Below are 19,044 nucleotides of genomic sequence, written 5' to 3' on the forward strand. Positions count from 1 at the left end.
GGCTGCGCCCTGGCTCCCATTGGCTCCGCAAGTTCTGCCCTCGCACAACTAGACTCGGGAGGAAGCACGACGCAAGCGCTAGGGGAGGGCCCCGCGGAGTTGCCATGGTTACAGGCGCCACGCTCTGCGCGGGCCGGCGTGCGCTTCTGGGGCGGGTAGCGGGCTCCGGAAGTGTGCAGCTGCCCGGGACCATGGCGGTGCTTGCTGCTGGGGATGGCGGCTTGCTCGGCCGGGCGACTAGTTCTGGCCTGGTCAGTCGGCGGCCGACATCCTGTCTGGGGCGGCGTCCCACAGACGGTAAACGTACGTCCGCGCCGTCGGTGGGGCCGGCGGACATGAACCGGGGTGGGATCGGGGTTGGGGCGGTGGCCGGGGAGGGCTGTGGTGCCGGGGAGCGTGTTGGGGCGGGGCGGGGCAGGGCTTGGGCACAGCCTCAAGCTTTCCTCCCCCTCAGGCCCTGGGGCTGGGGCCGCGAGTCTGGGTCGCCCTTGGTGGCCGCGGCCTCCCAGAACCCCCCGGGAAGGGCAGGCGGAGGACCCATCTTAGATGAAACGGGGCCTTACCCGGGTTTTGAAGAGCCCCAGAATCAGATGTTGGAATGGGGTGGCTTATCAGCCTTGTTTATCTGCAGGGAAATTTCAGTTCCATCCAGATGTTGGTTCCTTCAGTCAACCTCAGGAAAAAGACACAAGGGTCAGTGCCGATAAGCAGTTATCTAGGGCTTGACTCAAAATAAACTATGCGGGGTGTAGGGATGGTAGATGGGACCCTCCCTCTTGAAGTTAGCAGTCTTCTGGGATTAGAGGCCCCAGTTGAGGATTACATCCTCATCTGCAGTAATGGAGCTTGTGAGAAACACACAGAGAAGGGAGGGGTGTGGTGGCGGTAACTCATTACAGAATCCAGGACCCTTGCCTGGCTCTTGTGTAGAAGAGTCTCGCCTTGGATAGGGCAACAGTTATCAAAGTGTATCCAAGGCCCCTGAGGTGCAAGACCATTTTCATAGAAACGCCGGGATGTCACCTGCCTTTTGCACACTCTTGCTCTCCCGAGTTCCTGCGGGGTTTTCCAGGGAAAACCTGGCCTGCGATATCACAAAACAGGGAATGCAGAGGCAGGAGAATTCAGCTCTCACCAGTCCAAAAGAGATTTGCAGAAATTAAAATCACTGCTATTCTTCTCACTAATGATTTTTCTTTTGAAAAATAGAATTATATTTTGTTTAAGAGTATTAATGGTAACATACAGTAGATTGTTAATATTTTTAAGTGAATTCATACACTTTCTCTAACTTCTTATTTAACTTCTAACACAGGAAATAGTGATAGATTAAACTCACATAAATAGCAGCCTTTTGGAGTTCTCAGTAATTGTTAAGAGTGTATAGGGTTCTGTAGAACAAGAAGTTTGAGAGCCCCTGGAGAACGGGTGCTCAGATGCTAGTCGGGTGCTTAGTGGTGTTAGACGGATGCCAAGATGTCTTCCGCAACTGCTCCCGGACTTGAAGTAATTGGCCACATGGAGATGGGTGGGCAGTGCCTCCACTTTACAAACCAGAAGCTGCTGAATGTGTCTGGAGTCTAAGCCATGGGCTGTGCAGGGATTCCCGTTGTATCTGTTCTATCTAAGCCGGGATTCCTGTGCAGAGGCCTGGCCCTGAAGACCCGCTCTCCTTTGCTCCCTGCCAGGTACCTTCTGTGTGACTTCAACCCTCCAGAGGGCTTCAACCTCCGTAGGAACGTCTGCATCCACATTGCCTTCCTCCTGAAGACCCTGCTGAAGATGGAGGAGCCGGTACTGGTGCTATTCCCTTGGGGCCACCTCTACCACTGGAAGAGCCCCGATCCCTGGTCCGACTCCTTTGACCTCCCAAGTCTCAACAGAAACATCCCTGACATTGAGTACGAGCAGTTCGTTGCAGGTGAGGTGGTGGTCATTTAACTGGGGCCAGGTGGTCTTTGTTCTGGTTCCGATCTGAACATCGGGCCATCTTACTTTGGGCTTGTCGGTCTGCTTAGGGGCCCTGCTCATGTTTCCTACACTGCAGGTGAATTTGGTTTTTCCATAGTATTTTCGGGAAGTCAATTTGAAGTGTATGAGCTCTATGTCCCCTCCCCTCTGAAAACCCTGGCCTCCTGGTGAGATGCAGCGGTGACAAGGAGGCCACTGCCACAGAGGCCCTTGTCCCAGAAAGAGTCGCTCGCTGTGCAGTCAGGGCTATTCTTACCTGTAAGAAAACACGATGTGTGTGTAGCATGGGCCACGTGCTGGAGAAGATATGTAACTGCCCATCCAGTATAATTTGGTCCTGCTCAAGCTACCCATTTTAAATTTTGTAAGAGGGAAGAGTTCAAGATTTTCTTTGAATAAAGGTATTTAGAGATTATCAATTTTTTTTTAAATTGAAATGTGTTTGATTTACAATGTTTTGTTAGTTTCAGTTATACAGCTGTTTTGTTAGTTTCAGGTATGCAGCATAGTGATTCAGTTGTACATATACATAGTCTATTCTTTTTCAGGTTCTTTTCCATTATAGGTTGCAAGATACTGAATATTCTTCCCTGTGTTCTACAGTGAAACCTTGTCGTTTGTCTGTTTTACATATAGTAATTTGTATCTGTTAATCCCAAACTCCTAAGTTTGTTTTATAAGTCTGTGAGTCTGTTTTTTTTTTATAGATAAGTCCATTTGTATCATTTTTTTAAAAATTCCACATATAAATGATATCATATGATACTTGTCTTTGTCTAACTTATTTCACTTAGTGAGATAATCTCCAGTTCCATCCATGTTGCTGTAAATGGCCTTATTCCCTTCTTTGTTATGACTGAGTAATATTCTGTTATATCTAAATACCGCATCTTTATCCAGTCATCTGTCAGTGAATGTTTAGGTTGCTTCTATGTCTTGGCCATTGTAAACAGTGCTCCTGTGAAAATTGGGGTGCAGGTATCTTTTGGAATGAAGGTTCCCTCTGGATATATGCCCAGGAGTGGGATTGCTGGATTAGGTGATAAGCCTTTTTTTTTTTTTTTTTTTTTTTTTTTTTTTTGTCTTTTGAGGAATCTCCATACTGTTTTCCACAGTGGCTGCAACAAACTACATTCCCACCAACAATGTAGGAGGGTTTCCTTTTCTCCACAGCCTCTCCGGCATTTATGGTTTGTGGACTTTTGAATGATGGCCATTCTGACTGGTGTGAGATGATAACATTGTAGTTTTGAGTTGCATTTCTCTGATAATTGAACGATATTAAGCATTTTTTATATGCCTATTGGCCATCTGTGTGTCTTCGTTGGAGAATTGCTTGTTTAGTTGTTCTGCCCATTTTTGGATTTGGTTGTTTATTTTTTTCTTATTAAGTTGTATGGACTATTTATATAGTCTAGAAATTAAGCCATGGTCAGTCTCATCTTTTGCAAATATTTTCTCCCATTCCATAGGTTGTCTTTTAGTTTTACTTATGGTTTCTATTGCTGTGCAAAAGTTTATAAGTTTAATTAGGTCTCATTTATTTATTTTGGCTTTTATTTCTGTTGCTTGGGTTGCTTAGATTGCCCTACGAAAACATTGCTGAGATGTATGTCAAATAATGTTTTGCCTATGTTTCCTTGTGAGAAGTTTATAGTGTCGTGTGTAATATTTAAGTCTTTAAGCCATTTTGAGTTTGTTTCTTTTTGGTTTTTTTGCGACTCTAATGTATGCTTTTGATTTGTGGTTACCTTATTCTTCAAATATATCAGCCCATTACTATATCTATTTCCTTTAGACTGATAATCACGTAGGCTCCAACACATCCTAAGAATAACGAAGAAAAAAAAGAAAGAAAAAAATTTACATTTTCTTGCTCCCCTCTCCCATTCCCAACTTTTTTTATTTTGATGTCCTTTTTCATTTTTACATCTTTATGTTTATTCTCTTGCAACTCGTTATTGCATTTCCAACTATGGTTTTCCTGTTTCTATAGCATCCTGCTTCCTTTCTGTTTAGAATAGAACTTTTTAATGTCTCTGTTAGGTTCAATATTGCTGAGTTATCTCCCCTCCCCCTCCCCCCTTCCCCCCAGGCCTCTGAATCCTCAGTCCAGGGAAGCTAAACCATTCTAGCCTTCATCGGTTCTGGGAAAGCAATCTTCAGAGTGGGAAAAGACATTGAAAAATAATATTCTGTGAGTTGCATTCTACCCTTGCCCAGAGATGAGAAACATCTGAAGGTGGAGGAAAACAGTTGGAGGTGGGGAACACAAAGTCTTTTCTCCTTTTGCTACTGAAGAAATGATTGCTTTTGTAATTAGTGATGATGCCCTTTAAATTGGTGAGATCGAGATTCCACAGCTTCAGCGCCTGTGAATAACCAGCTGGGAGAAAGCTCTCTAGGGCCCCTGCAGTGGGAAAGGCAGCCCCTCTGAGCACCTGTTGTTCTGTATTCTTCCTGCCTCCACACGGGTTCCCTAGGCACCGTGCAAGGACGATGCAGTTACCCAAGGTGGAGGACGGGGAGACCCCTGCTGTGTGGCGAGCCACAGAAGCCCACACTTGAAGGACAAAATGTAGAGTAGTGGGGCGGTCATAGGAACAGGGGATGGTTGAGACCCAGGATGGTGTCCTGGAGTCCAGCAGCCAAGGCTGGTGGGGCAGATGGGGCCCTGGGGCATGGGCAGTCCTTGAGGGATCTGAAGCAAAGATAGGAACCAAGAGACTGGATTCGTGTGGGGGTACGGCACCCCTTGGAGGCTGCGGGGCAGCTCAGTGGGCCCAGGGGGAGCGGGCACTTCCCCAAAGCTGGGTTGACAGGTCACAACCAACTCACTGGGGACCGAGAGGCACTGAGTCATTTTTAACTTTTTGTCCCTCTTCCTGGAAAAGAAACTGCTGCCTGTTAAATAGCCTGTGTCGTTAGTGAGAATTAAAGACATGAAGCAAGATTGCCTCAAAAGTCATCCATTGTGTAGTTGTTAATAAGGGTCAAATGAAAACTTGAATAGATGAAATGAAGCATTCATCAGAGGATTTGAAACTCCTTTAAAATAAAAATTCTTGCTGCCTTTGTTCTTCATTTCAGGGTTCACTTGGTGATAATAATCATAACCAAAGCAACAGCAAACCCTTACAGAACTCTGTCCTGCTGTTCCAGGAACGCTGTGTTCATGACAACCCAATGAGTTGGCACCACTATGAGTTCCACTTTAAAGGTAAGGACATTCATTAGTCACACGGCTAATAAATGGCAGAGCTGGGACTTGAACCCGAGCTCTCTGGCCCCAGAGACCCCTCTCAGCCCCTTCACTGCAGCTCATCACTTGTCATGCCCGACACAGGCCAGCATTTACGAGCAGCGTGACCTTGGCCAAGGCTGCTTCACTGCTTGGTCTCTGATTCCTCATCTGTAGAATGGGGGTGTGGGCAGTGAACTCTGTGAGCTCAGTGGTCACTTCCTCCAGCTCTGCAATTCTACTGCTTTGAGTTAGTATAGTAAGTATCCGAGCCCCTACATGGCCCACACATGGGCTGGCGCTTTGCTAGGCCCTGGGTTACGGAGCAAAGTAAGATCCGCCTGCTCCTCCGAGGAGCCTGTGTCCCTCCACGGCAAACAGCTGCGAGGCCCAGGCTCCCTCGCTGGCGGTCGGGGGCTGGGCAGGAAAGTCTGATAAGAGAAGATGGAGGCAGAGCCCCTCCGGGAACAGTGGTGGCCACACAGCTCTCAGGAGCGAGAGCCTCTGTCCAGGCTGCTGAGAGGGGGATCCTCATGAGGCCAGTAGTCCCCCCAACCTAAGCCCTCAGGACAAAGATCCAGCCATCCCTGCAGTGTCACCATAGAGCCAGTCCATCCTCATCACTGTGCCTCTGTGCTCCTTTGTCCTGGGGCCTCTCTTCCCCCTACACCCAGAAGACTCTTCTCCCTCTCTTCTCTGAGTGCCCCCTCACTTCACCCGTGGTCCCTGCTTCCTGGGCCACCATCACTGGAGTTGACGCTTTGCACCTTCACAACCCCCGTTTGATCAGGAGCCTGGGTTGGCCTCCTTGTGCTCACTTTCCACCTTCAGATGATTGCTCCTCCCCTCGTGGGAGCACATGGAAAACCCAGATCCTTTCCTAGCAGTGCCTGCCACCCTGGCCTCCCTGCTCATCTGCCTCAGTCAGGAGCACCTGGACCACCAGCTCTGTATTGCCTCGCCTCCTACCATCAAGACGTCAAAGTTCATTCTCCTTCCACCACCCAGTATGGTCATTGTAGGGTCTTCTTCTCTGTCAGCCTGAGCCAGCCACCCCCCATTCACCCTACCCCCGGGCTCATACCCGGGCGTGTCTCCACCCAAGGTCCAGCCTCTCTCCTTTAAGTGCCCACCTCTAGCCGTCCAGCTTCTTCTCCACCAGCCTCCCTGGCCCTCCTTCACCCTCACTGGGGCATCATGTGCTGACTCCTCTGCTTTCCTGCCTGTCCACGTTCCTCTTACTTCCACTTCCCCACCTTCCAGCTCTGCATCCACAGTCAGCACTCTCTTTAGGACAGACAAAACCCCCTTGAGCCTTGACCTTTTCAGTTCCTCACCAGGCCGACTTCCATCTCGGTTCACCCAGCTCTACTTGTTCTGAGCCTGCAGGCAGCAGGCTCTCCCAGCACAGATTTCCAAGACTACAAATCAATGCCCACCATGTTGCCGCTGCCAGGCAATCCTCCAGGATTTCTCTAGTGAGCACATTTCCCCACTTATCACTCAGTGGTGTCAACATTCTCTGCTCTCTGCACACCTCTAAGCTTCCCTCTGTCTCTTCCCTGACTCCCAGCAGATGGCCTTGCCTCCTGCTTCAGAGAGAATGACATGTCACTGGAAAGGAACTCGCTCACCTGCAGCAAACCTGCTCACCTCACCTTTTATCTGTCCCTCTCCCACCTGGACTCTAGCTGTAGTTGTTCTTAATTCAGTGAGTTTAGTTGACATATATATACACAGTTAAAAGCATAGCACACTATCGGCTACCTTCTAGGGGTTACTTTTTCAATTTAACATGGAGTGTGTGATTCATCCACTTCATTGCATGTACCTGCAGTTCATTTGTTTTAACTGATCTTAAATGTTGTGTGTGTGAAAGTAACACAAGGCAAGGGTAAGCCAGGATTCAGGATGCTGGTTACTTCCTGTGAGAAAAGGCCAAGAGCAGGATAGGGAAAGAGGACACAGTATGTCACTGTCAATATTCCTGTTATGATGCTGGGTGATAGGTTCATAACTGTGTCTTATAATATTAATTTTAATACATAAATACCTCTGACAGGCACCTAAGATGAGAATGTGTCATGAACCAAGACATACAATGGGTAATATTACATCATTATTGTTATGTAATCTTGTTATATTATATATTAATCATAATCTTACATTATTTGTTATGGGTTATATATTATATAGATGCATGAATTATATATTATGTGTATAAACACCTACATATATATTATATACTATCTGCTAATAAATAAACAGAAGATAATATGCTAGTATATCTTCTATTATGTATTATTTAATAAATAATAACATACTCTATCCTGTTATATGACATGGAACATAATCTTTAATAAAATAAGAAATCTATCAATATATATTGGTAATTAATAAAATTAAAAAAAAACAGCCCGCAGCTTTTAACGCCGACAGCGCTCCAGCTGTCACTGTGATTTCTCTTCCCTTTCATGGCCGAGGCCCTCACCGTGCTGTCCGTTCCCCCTTTCATCTCCTTATCCTGAACCTTCCTCCTCCTCCCATCCCATGCTGCCTTCTGCCCCGTGGCCCCTCTAGTCACCAGCGGCCTCTGGGGCACTGACCTGTGGGCACGGTCTCAGGCCCCAGCTCACCTGCCTGTCCGCCGCCTCTGCCACCGCTGGTGGGGGCGGGGCGGGGGTCAGAGTGCACCCCTTGTCCTGGAAGAGAACACAGCACAGACTGTGACCAGCAGCAGGTGTGGCCCGGAACTGCAGGACTTGGGGGAGAGCCAGACTGTCTGCATCCAGACCTGGGGCACTTGGAGTGTGAAGAAGCCCCGTCCTCACTGCCCCTGAAGTGAGGAAAACACCCTCAGGTGAGTTAAAGTGCTTATGACCTAGGTCTGTTGGCTGGAAAGGACAAACGGGCCCCTAAGGGGAGGGTAGTTGATGTTCCAGGCCCCACCAAAGCCCTAAGGGCTGGCGGGGAACCAGGCTGGATGCTCCACTGGACCCAGCGCCCCCTCGGGGGTGGGGCCTTCGGGAACAAGCAGAAAGCCCTCTGTCTCTGGGGGGGAACGGGGCAGTGTGGGAGCATCCCTGCAGCGAGTCAAGTGAAGTCAGGGCCTGTGGGATCCATTTGTATGGCCACATCGAGCCTCAGCAGAAGCCACAGCAGGAGTGGATTCCTGTCTCTCCAGCTGTCATCCTCGTGTCTGAGTGCCAGGCTTCAGACCCGATCCCCTGGGGCGCTAGGACAGTTATAGACAGAGGCGGCTCGGGGAGGCCTCAAGAGGGTGGTACTGGCCTTCCTGCCAACACGATTACATGAAGATCAAACAGTCCATCGATGGGAAGAAAATAAGAACCATGGTCACCTCTGGACCCCAAGCTTAGACGTGGTGCATGGGGGACATTTATCGACAATTCAGCGAGGTTCTGGCCAGAGCTAGAGGCCAGGGCAGCAAGCCGGGAGTGACACTGGGGAGCATCATTGTGCAGAGGCTGGACTGGGTGTCTGCAGGCTCCTCCCAGGAGAAGCCTCAGAGTTTGGGAGGTGGCTAACATGGTTCCTTCATGTCACCAGCAAGTGGTGCCACCTGTGGAAAATCAGCTGTGATCCTGAGATGGGTCAGCCCTGGGTGATGTGATAAAGGCTCCTACAAGAGGGGGCGCCAGATGGACAGTGAACCAACCAACAGGCTGATGAGATTCCCACCTGTGTTTATCGTGCTTTCGTAGCCAAGAATGAGGAGAGAGTTGAATGGCTCACCATGAATATTTTAACAACTTTAGAGAGTTCCATGTCTCACTGCATTTAAGTGTCACCTGGAAGAATTCAAGCAGTGTCTAGACCCAGGGGAGGCAAACGGCCTCTCGGTTCCTCTTCAACCTGGCAAACCCAGCAGCCCTCTATGGCCAGACCTTGGCAAGTGCCTTCCCTTGTTATAACAAAACCCTTCCCCCGCACGCCTGTGGTAAGCTTTTGTTTTATTTAATTAATGGGAATGAAGGTACCTTACAGCCTCCACAGACTTTTCCTTAGGGCTTCTCTCCTTAGACCCGGGCCCCCCGCTGCCCTGGGTCCTGCACTGCAGAAGGTTCCCCTGGCCCTGACACTTCCTCTGGCCACGCCCTCCATCGGGTGGAGTCAGCAAGGCCAAGGGGACATGGTCATTGGCTCCATCCCATGCTCTAGAAACCCAGGACGCCGAATGCCCTGCCTCAGCAGCCCCTGACCCATTTCTAGTGCCTGCACCGGCTCTCCCCGGAGTTCAGATTCCCAGGACTCACAGAGAGGCCAAAGGGCAGCTGTTTGCATGGAGGTTATAGGCAGAGCCCGGACGTGAAATCTGAGTGTCCCCCTGTGCACATCCAAGGCCACTTATGGCAAGGGATGGACCCAGCATTGGGAAGAAAAGGGTCAGGCTAGTGATCAGAGTCTGGGAATCAGCTCTCCCCACACACTCACTTTCTTTGCAGGACTCCCCTGAGTCTGGTTGTTCTAATTTTGAACCTGGCCTTCCCCCTTATAATGAATGTATATTTGTAAAGGCAGGACTTTAGAACCTACTGCACTTAAAATGTTTAGATATATAGAATGTGAGCTCCCAGGTATGCTCTGGCCCTGCACTTCCAAGGGTCCAGAGCATTTATGTTGGCTCTACTGAGACTGTAAGTGGCAAAGACCATCTCCAGAGAGGAGGGGCTCCTGCTTCACAGTCCGAAGTCAGGATCTTCTGAGCGGATAAAACAATGGACACTGAGACCCTCAATTGTAAATTGATTTAGAATAACGCCAAAGGTGTGTATGACGTGTGTGTGCGCACGCACGCACCTGGGGAATTGTGTGGTACATGACTGTGAGTGTGTGTGTGGCTGTGCGCGCACGCGCCTGGGGTTGTGTGTGGTTGTGTGTATGCTATGTGTGTGTGTGCGTCTGAGGACGTGTATGGTTGTGTGTATGGTATGTGTGTGTGTGGTACATGAGTCCATGTACGTGTGTGTGTAGGGAATGTATGTGGGCCAGAGTCAGTGCGTCTGCACGTGTGTTTGTGTGTATGTGCATGCATTAGTATTAACAGTAGAAGCTGTCCTTTAGAATTATGAAGTAGTAAAATTTGTATGATGTCTTTTGCTGTATAATTCAAAATTAAAAAAATCTTCAGTCACTAGAAATTTATTCCCCCCCGATTCTGACTTTATTTTTCCATATTGATATGTCTTCATTTTACTGATGAAGAAACTTAGCTTAGAGATGTTAACTGACTCAACCAAGGACATGGAGCTCGCGCACCCAGGGCCAGGACGCAGTCCAAGCCACGCTGCTCCAGAGGCCTGGAGCCCTACTCAAGATCACGCGTTGCCTCTTGGCGGGGGAACAGATTCTGATGGGCTGTGGCCAGCGTGCAGGCTGCCCAAACTGGGGACACGGGAAGCCGGGAAGAGAGTACCAGACAGCAGAGAAGAGTGAAGCCCTGCTCAGAAATTAGATAGGTTCCTAGGTCTTGGATGAGTAAGGAGGCTCACTGCTCATCCTTGATCCCTTTGCTGGTGGCCAAAAGGGACCAAGGTCCACGAGAGCACTTCTGGGAGCTGCCTGCCAAAACCTGCAAAAGGACTGCTCAGGACTGGCTCTGCAGTAGGAGCAGAGGAAGGAAATGTCACCTCTTGGTGGACATTATTGGTGATGGCAGTAGGAGGCCTAGCAGCCTCGGTATAGTGGTGGCAGGACAGGGTCCTAGTGGATGATCGTTTTCACCTCTCTTAAAAATCATTGCTTCATATATTGTATCCATTTTGTGGTTTATTTTAGGGTGGTAAATATGGTCTCTGTTACTCCATATTAGCTGGATTGATTAATTTTTTTATTGTTAATTTTCTCTTCAATGATTTGGAAGCTATATTGCCTTTTAATGAAAATTCTCTCTAAATTTTTATAAATCATCTCTAAGTTCATAACTTTATATGTAATTGGACCAGTATTCCTATAACACTATCAAAACTGAAATAACCTATTAGATCCTGTTCCTCAATAATGATAAATTTAGCATATTTTACCTCTCTGCTCTTCCAGATTGTGTGTGTGCGCGTTTGTGTGTGTGTGTGTGTGTGTGTATGTGTCCTCCAGTTACTATGTTTAGACAGTTGCTTCCAGTTTGTTATATTAACAATGAAATATAGCTATAAACTTCCTGGATTTCATTGCTCACTACCACTATTTAATACCATGTCTTTCCCACTTTTGAGTTATTTACTTATCGGGATTTTCAAATCAACTGGACACATGATTGGCTAAGTTTTTTCGAGAAGTGGACTTGGAACACTTTCATGTCTATATGAAGCTTTATGTTCTCCTCCTCAACAACTCTCAGGGTGTTGTTGATGGCCCAAGCCTTGTTTTAAAATATGGCATTGTTTTTCATCACCAAAAAACCAAAAAAGTTTTCTTGATTTAAATTGCTGTCTTTTTATGACTGGCTAGTCTTTTCTGGTGGATAGAGATTTACTTAACCTTCCCCCTTCTTTTCGCCATAACTCGGATTCACTGAGATGCATGTTTTTACCATTTCTCAGATGGGCTTCCGCTTTGACTTCCACTTTAAACCATCACCCCACTCTTTTTCTCCATGCTTATTCCTGAAAAAGTGAGCTCTCTATCGGCTTAAAGGTGGTTCCCGTCAGAGATGTGTGGCTCCCTGTCCAAAGGTCCAAATGAAGAGAAAAGGAAAGATTCCTGTTTCTGGTGGTTACATTTTGTCAGCTTAGAGATCTAGTTATCCGTGTGGCTGTGGTGGAATCTGCAATATCTTGGCTCAGAGTTTCCTTTTTCTGGCTTACTAGGGGAGCCGCAATAGCTGGGGTCACGGCGCTGTGGCCGTTGTCAGGATCCCGGGACTGAGGCAGCCCCTCTCCCCCCTTGTTATTTTGATCTTGCAAACTGGGCCCCAGCTATGCGAACCCTGCATCTGGCGGCCAGGATCGCCCCCCACGTGACGTGTCCCCAGTTCCTCGGCGTCCCTCACTGCTATCAGCTAGCTCCAGTAAGGGTGCGAGCTGGCTTCCACTGCGGTCTTTCCTCCTTCCTCTCCAGGCAGGCCGTCCTTTCCCACTAGATGTCCCTATACTTTCTCTCCTGTGCTACATAAGCTGAAGGAATTCCTCAGGGTTTCCAGCAGGTACATGGCGCTCTTCTATGTTTGGACCCCTTCAGTGCTTGTAGTGGAAATTTAGGAGGTGGAAAGGAAGAGCTTGGGGGTTCTCCGTATCTAGGGGCTCCCTATCCAGCAGATTCAACTAACTGTGGTTTGAAAATATTCGTGAAAAAACAGTTTCAAAAAGCAACACTTGAATTTGCCATCATTGACAACTACTTACATAGCATTCATGTTGTATTAGATACAGTGAGTAATCCAGAGATGATTTGAAGATATAGATAAAGTACATGGGAGGGTGCACATAAGTTCCATGCAAGTCCTATGCCATTTTATACAAGAGGCGTCAGCATCCATGGATGTTGACTTCAGGGGGGAGTCCTGGAACCAGTGCCCCATGGTTACCAAGGGATGACTAGAAGTCCAGGCTCCTTATCCCAGCCTGTCAGGTCCCCATGTGGTCTGAAACCTACCTGTACCACACTTCCCTTGTCACTCTCCTCCAGCCCTGGCAGACTGTCCTTTGATTTTTGAACAGGCCACACTCACTGTGCTTCATATCTGGCCCCTAGAAATACCCGTTACTTTCTGAGCATGGCTCTGCTTTCACAAAAAGGGCTGCATTGTCACTAGAGAAGACACTGTGGAATTTCCTTTAAAAACTGAAAATAGACTTAACTCATGATCCAGCCTTCCCACTCCCGGGCATATGTCAGAAGAAAACTCTAATTCAAAAAGTCACATGCACCTCAATGCTCACAGCAGCACTATTTATAATAGCCAGGACATGGCAAAAACGCAAATGTCCGTCGACAGCTGACTAGATAAAGATGTAGTAGTATATTTATACAAAGGAATACTACTCAACCATTAAGAAGAACAAAATAATGTCATTTGCAGCAACATAGATGGATGTAGAGATAGTCATTCTAAGTGAAGTAAGCCAGAAAAAGAGAAGAATGCCATATAATATCACTTATATGTGGAATCTAAAAAAAGACACAAGTGAACTTAACTACAAAAGTGAAACAGACCCACAGACATAGAGAAACAAACTTACGGTTACCAGGGAGAGAAGGGGATGGCAAGGGATAAATATGGTAATTGGAAAAGTGTCCCTCTTGGAGAGTTATGGAAATGTTAGCTATCTTGATTGCGATGATGGTTTTCTGGGTGTAGACATCTATCAAATTCATCAAATAGTACATGTGAAATATGTGTAATTTACTATACAGGAATCGTACCACAATAAATATGCCTGTAAAAAAAAAAAACAAGAAAATATTGGCGGCATTGTGTCCTACGTTTTTATGTGTCTTTAGTGAGTGGGTCTTCAATTTTCCGGTCTGCCATATTTTCTGAACCAGAAGTGCCCTCCTTCCCTTTTCTTTGATAAACTGTCAGTGGGTGGCATTTATTCCCGTGGCTTCAACTGCTCTCTGTCCACTGATTAACTGTCAAATCTTTTCCAGCAAGGACATTTCATTTCAGTCCCAGAAATATACTTATAATTGACAAGTAGACATTTCCACTTGATTAGCCCATAAAAATCTCAAGCTCTGTGTGTTTGAATTTACACTCGCTCAGAACTAGGTTTACTTCTTCAAACAATGGCATGTCTACTTGTCAATTATAAGTATATTTCTGGGACTGAAATGAAATGTCCTTGCTGGAAAAGATTTGACAGTTAATCAGTGGACAGAGAGCAGTTGAAGCCACGGGAATAAATGCCACCCACTGACAGTTTATCAAAGAAAAGGGAAGGAGGGCACTTCTGGTTCAGAAAATATGGCAGACCGGAAAATTGAAGACCCACTCACTAAAGACACATAAAAACGTAGGACACAATGCCGCCAATATTTTCTTGTTTTTTTTTTTTACAGGCATATTTATTGTGGTACGATTCCTGTATAGTAAATTACACATATTTCACATGTACTATTTGATGAATTTGATAGATGTCTACACCCAGAAAACCATCATCGCAATCAAGATAGCTAACATTTCCATAACTCTCCAAGAGGGACACTTTTCCAATTACCATATTTATCCCTTGCCATCCCCTTCTCTCCCTGGTAACCGTAAGTTTGTTTCTCTATGTCTGTGGGTCTGTTTCACTTTTGTAGTTAAGTTCACTTGTGTCTTTTTTTAGATTCCACATATAAGTGATATTATATGGCATTCTTCTCTTTTTCTGGCTTACTTCACTTAGAATGACTATCTCTACATCCATCTATGTTGCTGCAAATGACATTATTTTGTTCTTCTTAATGGTTGAGTAGTATTCCTTTGTATAAATATACTACTACATCTTTATCTAGTCAGCTGTCGACGGACATTTGCGTTTTTGCCATGTCCTGGCTATTATAAATAGTGCTGCTGTGAGCATTGAGGTGCATGTGACTTTTTGAATTAGAGTTTTCTTCTGACATATGCCCGGGAGTGGGAAGGCTGGATCATGAGTTAAGTCTATTTTCAGTTTTTAAAGGAAATTCCACAGTGTCTTCTCTAGTGACAATGCAGCCCTTTTTGTGAAAGCAGAGCCATGCTCAGAAAGTAACGGGTATTTCTAGGGGCCAGATATGAAGCACAGTGAGTGTGGCCTGTTCAAAAATCAAAGGACAGTCTGCCAGGGCTGGAGGAGAGTGACAAGGGAAGTGTGGTACAGGTAGGTTTCAGACCACATGGGGACCTGACAGGCTGGGATAAGGAGCCTGGACTTCTAGTCATCCCTTGGTAACCATGGGGCACTGGTTCCAGGACTCCCCCCTGAAGTCAACATCCATGGATGCTGACGCCTCTTGTATAAAATGGCATAGGACTTGCATGGAACTTATGTGCACCCTCCCATGTACTTTATCTATATCTTCAAATCATCTCTGGATTACTCACTGTATCTAATACAACATGAATGCTATGTAAGTAGTTGTCAATGATGGCAAATTCAAGTGTTGCTTTTTGAAACTGTTTTTTCACGAATATTTTCAAACCACAGTTAGTTGAATCTGCTGGATAGGGAGCCCCTAGATACGGAGAACCCCCAAGCTCTTCCTTTCCACCTCCTAAATTTCCACTACAAGCACTGAAGGGGTCCAAACATAGAAGAGCGCCATGTACCTGCTGGAAACCCTGAGGAATTCCTTCAGCTTATGTAGCACAGGAGAGAAAGTATAGGGACATCTAGTGGGAAAGGACGGCCTGCCTGGAGAGGAAGGAGGAAAGACCGCAGTGGAAGCCAGCTCGCACCCTTACTGGAGCTAGCTGATAGCAGTGAGGGACGCCGAGGAACTGGGGACACGTCACGTGGGGGGCGATCCTGGCCGCCAGATGCAGGGTTCGCATAGCTGGGGCCCAGTTTGCAAGATCAAAATAACAAGGGGGGAGAGGGGCTGCCTCAGTCCCGGGATCCTGACAACGGCCACAGCGCCGTGACCCCAGCTATTGCGGCTCCCCTAGTAAGCCAGAAAAAGGAAACTCTGAGCCAAGATATTGCAGATTCCACCACAGCCACACGGATAACTAGATCTCTAAGCTGACAAAATGTAACCACCAGAAACAGGAATCTTTCCTTTTCTCTTCATTTGGACCTTTGGACAGGGAGCCACACATCTCTGACGGGAACCACCTTTAAGCCGATAGAGAGCTCACTTTTTCAGGAATAAGCATGGAGAAAAAGAGTGGGGTGATGGTTTAAAGTGGAAGTCAAAGCGGAAGCCCATCTGAGAAATGGTAAAAACATGCATCTCAGTGAATCCGAGTTATGGCGAAAAGAAGGGGGAAGGTTAAGTAAATCTCTATCCACCAGAAAAGACTAGCCAGTCATAAAAAGACAGCAATTTAAATCAAGAAAACTTTTTTGGTTTTTTGGTGATGAAAAACAATGCCATATTTTAAAACAAGGCTTGGGCCATCAACAACACCCTGAGAGTTGTTGAGGAGGAGAACATAAAGCTTCATATAGACATGAAAGTGTTCCAAGTCCACTTCTCGAAAAAACTTAGCCAATCATGTGTCCAGTTGATTTGAAAATCCCGATAAGTAAATAACTCAAAAGTGGGAAAGACATGGTATTAAATAGTGGTAGTGAGCAATGAAATCCAGGAAGTTTATAGCTATATTTCATTGTTAATATAACAAACTGGAAGCAACTGTCTAAACATAGTAACTGGAGGACACATACACACACACACACACACACACAAACGCGCACACACACAATCTGGAAGAGCAGAGAGGTAAAATATGCTAAATTTATCATTATTGAGGAACAGGATCTAATAGGTTATTTCAGTTTTGATAGTGTTATAGGAATACTGGTCCAATTACATATAAAGTTATGAACTTAGAGATGATTTATAAAAATTTAGAGAGAATTTTCATTAAAAGGCAATATAGCTTCCAAATCATTGAAGAGAAAATTAACAATAAAAAAATTAATCAATCCAGCTAATATGGAGTAACAGAGACCATATTTACCACCCTAAAATAAACCACAAAATGGATACAATATATGAAGCAATGATTTTTAAGAGAGGTGAAAACGATCATCCACTAGGACCCTGTCCTGCCACCACTATACCGAGGCTGCTAGGCCTCCTACTGCCATCACCAATAATGTCCACCAAGAGGTGACATTTCCTTCCTCTGCTCCTACTGCAGAGCCAGTCCTGAGCAGTCCTTTTGCAGGTTTTGGCAGGCAGCTCCCAGAAGTGCTCTCGTGGACCTTGGTCCCTTTTGGCCACCAGCAAAGGGATCAAGGATGAGCAGTGAGCCTCCTTACTCATCCAAGACCTAGGAACCTATCTAATTTCTGAGCAGGGCTTCACTCTTCTCTGCTGTCTGGTACTCTCTTCCCGGCTTCCCGTGTCCCCAGTTTGGGCAGCCTGCACGCTGGCCACAGCCCATCAGAATCTGTTCCCCCGCCAAGAGGCAACGCGTGATCTTGAGTAGGGCTCCAGGCCTCTGGAGCAGCGTGGCTTGGACTGCGTCCTGGCCCTGGGTGCGCGAGCTCCATGTCCTTGGTTGAGTCAGTTAACATCTCTAAGCTAAGTTTCTTCATCAGTAAAATGAAGACATATCAATATGGAAAAATAAAGTCAGAATCGGGGGGGAATAAATTTCTAGTGACTGAAGATTTTTTTAATTTTGAATTATACAGCAAAAGACATCATACAAATTTTACTACTTCATAATTCTAAAGGACAGCTTCTACTGTTAATACTAATGCATGCACATACACACAAACACACGTGCAGACGCACTGACTCTGGCCCACATACATTCCCTACACACACACGTACATGGACTCATGTACCACACACACACATACCATACACACAACCATACACGTCCTCAGACGCACACACACACATAGCATACACACAACCACACACAACCCCAGGCGCGTGCGCGCACAGCCACACACACACTCACAGTCATGTACCACACAATTCCCCAGGTGCGTGCGTGCGCACACACACGTCATACACACCTTTGGCGTTATTCTAAATCAATTTACAATTGAGGGTCTCAGTGTCCATTGTTTTATCCGCTCAGAAGATCCTGACTTCGGACTGTGAAGCAGGAGCCCCTCCTCTCTGGAGATGGTCTTTGCCACTTACAGTCTCAGTAGAGCCAACATAAATGCTCTGGACCCTTGGAAGTGCAGGGCCAGAGCATACCTGGGAGCTCACATTCTATATATCTAAACATTTTAAGTGCAGTAGGTTCTAAAGTCCTGCCTTTACAAATATACATTCATTATAAGGGGGAAGGCCAGGTTCAAAATTAGAACAACCAGACTCAGGGGAGTCCTGCAAAGAAAGTGAGTGTGTGGGGAGAGCTGATTCCCAGACTCTGATCACTAGCCTGACCCTTTTCTTCCCAATGCTGGGTCCATCCCTTGCCATAAGTGGCCTTGGATGTGCACAGGGGGACACTCAGATTTCACGTCCGGGCTCTGCCTATAACCTCCATGCAAACAGCTGCCCTTTGGCCTCTCTGTGAGTCCTGGGAATCTGAACTCCGGGGAGAGCCGGTGCAGGCACTAGAAATGGGTCAGGGGCTGCTGAGGCAGGGCATTCGGCGTCCTGGGTTTCTAGAGCATGGGATGGAGCCAATGACCATGTCCCCTTGGCCTTGCTGACTCCACCCGATGGAGGGCGTGGCCAGAGGAAGTGTCAGGGCCAGGGGAACCTTCTGCAGTGCAGGACCCAGGGCAGCGGGGGGCCCGGGTCTAAGGAGAGAAGCCCTAAGGAAAAGTCTGTGGAGGCTGTAAGGTACCTTCATTCCCATTAATTAAATAAAACAAAAGCTTACCACAGGCGTGCGGGGGAAGGGTTTTGTTATAACAAGGGAAGGCACTTGCCAAGGTCTGGCCATAGAGGGCTGCTGGGTTTGCCAGGTTGAAGAGGAACCGAGAGGCCGTTTGCCTCCCCTGGGTCTAGACACTGCTTGAATTCTTCCAGGTGACACTTAAATGCAGTGAGACATGGAACTCTCTAAAGTTGTTAAAATATTCATGGTGAGCCATTCAACTCTCTCCTCATTCTTGGCTACGAAAGCACGATAAACACAGGTGGGAATCTCATCAGCCTGTTGGTTGGTTCACTGTCCATCTGGCGCCCCCTCTTGTAGGAGCCTTTATCACATCACCCAGGGCTGACCCATCTCAGGATCACAGCTGATTTTCCAC

At 46.8% G+C, this 19,044-nt stretch overlaps 1 long non-coding RNA gene across 3 annotated transcripts; it reads left to right on the top strand.

Moving 5' to 3' along the window:
- Window positions 1–125: 125 nt before the first annotated feature.
- Window positions 126–8,797, top strand: LOC141577199 (uncharacterized). Of its 3 annotated transcripts, none has more exons than XR_012505939.1 (5): window positions 126–303; window positions 1,689–1,921; window positions 4,067–4,233; window positions 5,062–5,191; window positions 6,789–8,741. It is a non-coding gene; the product is annotated as an uncharacterized LOC141577199 (long non-coding RNA). The 3 variants fall into 3 exon arrangements; XR_012505940.1 differs by lacking the exon at window positions 4,067–4,233 and adding an exon at window positions 8,783–8,797 and having other exon boundaries at window positions 144–303; window positions 6,789–8,072; XR_012505938.1 differs by lacking the exon at window positions 4,067–4,233 and having other exon boundaries at window positions 144–303.
- The last annotated feature ends 10,247 nt before the right edge of the window (window positions 8,798–19,044 follow it).

Source organism: Camelus bactrianus, chromosome 3 (assembly GCF_048773025.1).
Source record: "Camelus bactrianus isolate YW-2024 breed Bactrian camel chromosome 3, ASM4877302v1, whole genome shotgun sequence".
NCBI classification, from domain to species: Eukaryota; Metazoa; Chordata; class Mammalia; order Artiodactyla; family Camelidae; genus Camelus; species Camelus bactrianus.